Raw genomic sequence first — 4,550 nt, forward strand, 5'->3', positions numbered from 1 at the left:
TAGATAGATAGATAGATAGATAGATAGATAGATAGATAGATAGATAGATAGATAGATAGATAGATAGATAGATAGATAGATAGATAGATAAACTTATTGTATCACAATTTTACTCAACTTAATCCAGACATAGTGGCCATACCATAACCTGAACACACCAGATTTCATCTGATCTTAGAAGCTAAAACAAATAAACAATAAAGCTCATTCTGATTCTAAGCAGGGTTGGGCCTGATTAATACTTGGATGGGAGACTGCATTGGAATACCAGGTGCTGTAAAACCAAAGTAGGAGTTGAGCCCACATTGGAAAAACTAGAAAGAGAAAACCTTTGACGTCATAGGTCACCTTCTAAAAATGATGCCAAAAATCCAACTGTGTTTATCTGTATGTACCAGTACCATACTAAATATCAAATAAGTCTCTAAAACCATGTGTTTCTATTTTTACTTTATCTCATAGGCATTGTGTGGGCTCGGGTTTACACGCAATAAATTGATCCAGTCATTAGAACCTCCCAATTACAAAATTTGCAGAAATTAACTGGTTAAGTTCACAGCTGCAACTCCCATATTGTCTTTAGGAAACTTTGATCTGATTTCAAAATTTCTAAAATGTGTCAAATACGTTTAAGCATGTAGGGTTTTAGTCTGATTGTCACATTGTGGACGTATTTGTTGAATTGTTTTGTAATGTTTCCTTGCCAAATTGTAGTGCATCACGTAAATACATACTCTTGGAAAATTGAGAAATCTAGGTATGTCGTATAATACATCCCAAAATTGTAAAATGTTTTACTGCTGTAAAAACAATGGGGGGTAACAATGTAAGCCTTTTCTTAAGTGTTGAACTAACATGGAATAGAAAAAGTGCAGAGTAAATACAAAGAAAACAGGAAAGTTAAGTAAATCACAGTAAAAACACTACAATGTATTTTAACTCCAATTATCCTGAATGATTTTACAAAGGTAAATAAATAAATAAATGAATGAATGAATGAATGAATGAATGAATAAATAAATAAATAAATAAATAAATAAATAAATAAATAAATAAATAAATAAATAAATAAATAAATAAATAAATACGCAGGGAACATAACACCCAAATGGTGGACCTAAAGTTATGTCCTTGCTTTATCTATAAAATTAGAAGCATTCTATCTTTTAACGATGGTGAAAAACAGTTCTGTTGTTTTTTTTTTAACTGTAGGTTTTATTTTTGTAATGCCACTTTGGCTGTGTGTCTGTAAACACTGTTATAAGCATCACAGTTACTTCAGAGGGATGCAGCTAGATTACTGTCAGGTACTTCAAAGACAGATCAGATATCTCCTGTTTTTGCCTCTCTGCACTTGCTCCTTGTGAACAGCAAAACTCAATTCAAAATCCTTACTTTACAAAGCCCTGGATGGCAGCCAGTCTTATATAAAGCAGCTCATTGTCCCTTATACCCCAACAAAAACACTTTGCTGTCAAGATGCATGTTTTTTTTAAGTGGTAGCTGGAATTTCTAAAGCTAGAATGGGAGGCAGATCTCATGCACCAGCAGCTTTTTTGCTTTWAAAACAAATCTACAAAATATTTAGATTAAAAAGCTTATCCTTGTTAGCACATGTTGCATACCCTGAAACTGTCTTATTGATAAGCCAGAATGCTGTTTTTTATACTTCTGTCCTGTACATTTGTGCCTTAATTTTTTTCTTTTAATTTCTAATTTTAATTTACGTATTTTATAATTTTGACTGTATCAGCATTTATTTTGTTATTCACATGTTATGTTTGTTGTATTTTAAAACATTTTTTGTCATGCTTATTTTTATCTACTTGTTTTATTAAGCACTTTGAGCTACGTCTTGTTTTAAAAATGCTATAAAAAGTTGAGTTGAGTAGTAATGCAACAAGATCTACCCTGGACAGGTTTGCTTATTCATCCCACGGCCACACAGAAAAAGAAAACCATGTGCATGAAGAAATTTATTAGTTATGTTAGATACTGATTTTAAAAGCACTACACCATTTTCGTAGTTTTCCTTTTTAAGCATTGACTTTTATAATCCATTGTTTAACTATTGTTATGTCTTGATYAAAATAGCTTAGATACATGCCCGAAACATTATCACAACACATAAGAAACCGTTTATAAAACATTAGGTGAGCATTGCTATTCAGAGTGTCTGCGATTCAGCCGTGGGCCAGTAGTGGGGGTACCAGGCACTGAAGAACATGTACTTATAGCCGGCATTTCCGGTTTTTCATTCAGCGTGGGTTTCCTGCTTGCACTGAGAGCATTGAACCTCCTGTTCATTTCCAGTCACTGGTGTTGTATGGTCCTCATTCTCTTCGCATTTAAATCTATTCGACATTTACTGTATGTGGTTTCGTCTCGATTTCAGTTAATGAACACTTAATTTTCTTACATGTACATTCCTGCTGACACGGAAGGGCAATTTAGAATCTTCAGTTAACCTGTGTGATGTTTTTGGGCAATGGGAGAAACACGCCAAGCCCACATGGAACGGCCTCAGCTGGGATWTAAACTTGCAACTTTTGCAATAAATCAAGAGTAATTATTAGATAATTATGCGGCTCCTACATACAATATAAAAAAGTGGACCTCGGACCAGAACCCAGAAGCTGACACTGGAATGGACCCAGCTGTCCTGTAGGCTGGTTCAGGAAAACATTTTCAGTCTGCATGTTTAGATATATATTTTTCTTACATGCTTTGGTGTAATTAGTCATGCTTTAAAAGAATCTCATAATGCCATAATTGTGTGCAAAGRAGTAGATGGTTCTAAAGGTCTCACATCAGCAGTGTACAGATGCTGGTTCCAAAAATACAACATGGGAGCTTCTGATAAACAGTTCCTGGTAGCTTTACTTTGCAATAATAAGAGGTCGGGACAGTTAGTTTATTAGTAAATAATAATAATAATAATATCAAGATAATAATAATAAAGGTAAGTGATGATTTATTTACAAGTGATAATAATTCTGGAAGCCAGGGTCTGTCTGTGGAAAAGAGGACGAGAGTTGTGTCGTGAAAAAAAAAAAAAAAAAACACACCAAATCAAAATATGTCTAGCAGATGTCGGAGAGGAGCTCTTACTTTACTTCTTTTGTTCTAGGCATGGAGACGAGGGTGGTGATCCAACAGAAAACCAGAGACTAATGCTTAGGCTCATTTAAGAGTGGCAGGGTGACAGGAAGGGAGCAGATCTGAGAGGTAAGCTAGATTCTTATGAACAGTCAAGATGATGAARAGGGACCTCTGAACTCTCCAGCCAATGCCTCCACTCTTCTAAGGTGAGCTGGATCACCAACAGTTCTTGGTTCCACATATTGTGGTTGCATTCAGCAGGTAACAAGTGTCTAGAGAAAAAAGCATATGGGTGAAGCTTCTCATTCTTCTTAGACCACTGGGACCTAAATCCATCTGACGACGATTGGAGCAAAGCTGCAAGTATCATTACGAAAATCAAAGTAAAATGGGCAATTAATATGTTTGACTCATTTAAAGCTTGTGGTCTAAATGRTAATTTCCCAGCGCTTCTTCAAAGAGCACTGGATTTTCTTCTGGACACAATAACTATAATGTACTGTATGTTGCTTGTCTAGCAAACAGTTATGTACCAGTTGGGTGGAGGATGGCAAAAGTCGTATTTCTGCCCAAACCTGGTAAACYAACATATAGAGAAGCAAAATCTTTCAGACCCATAAGCTTAACATCTTTCTTGCTGAAGGGAATGGAGAGGTTGATAGACAGACATATAAGAGATGGCACTTTAATGCTATCACCATTAAGTCCTAAACAACATGCATATCAGGCAGGTTTTTCTACAGAAACAGCCTTACATGATGTTGTTCTGCAAATAGAACGCAGTCTGGTACGTGGACAGTATGCGTTGTCCACAGGCTGCTTTTTGGACATACAGGAGGCATTTGGCAATGTTCCTGTAGAARCTATTGAGCAGAGGCCATTGCTCTAAGACTGCAAGGGAAGCTGAGCTTCCCTAAAATTTAAAAACTACTGTAAGTGATCAAATATATACTGTTGTGTGTACATGTCACTGACTAAATATGCACTACAACACGCTCAACTTTTGTTCAGAATCAGCTTTTTATCACTGGTAATAAGTCGAYGCAACTTTCTCTCATTCTCGCAGCTTCACAGTGCTTTAAACAGTGCRGACACTGATCATCCACAGAGTTCAATAGTGAAGCAAAGACTGCAGCTAAACGAGACGAGTCATTGGATAAATGCTGGGCTTTGTMCCGCCCATCGGACGCTCAGCGTCTCTGGGGGTCTATGGGGCAGTGGGCTGGCCTCGGCTGGCCCGGACGCTTAGCTTCTGTATGACGATTGGATGATCTGTCTGAGGCTGAATCCCTTTTTGATTGACAGCGAAATGAGTGAATCAGCGATCTTTTGGCACAAGTGGGAGCATTTTTTAGTTTCATTGGGCCTCATGCAAGAACATGTTCGTATTTTTATCCTAAATTTCTCTTACTTTTGTTCGTACAAAGGGTTCGTACGAACATGTCACG

Source organism: Austrofundulus limnaeus, unplaced genomic scaffold (genome assembly GCF_001266775.1).
Source record: "Austrofundulus limnaeus strain Quisiro unplaced genomic scaffold, Austrofundulus_limnaeus-1.0 Scaffold1052, whole genome shotgun sequence".
Lineage (NCBI taxonomy): Eukaryota > Metazoa > Chordata > Actinopteri > Cyprinodontiformes > Rivulidae > Austrofundulus > Austrofundulus limnaeus.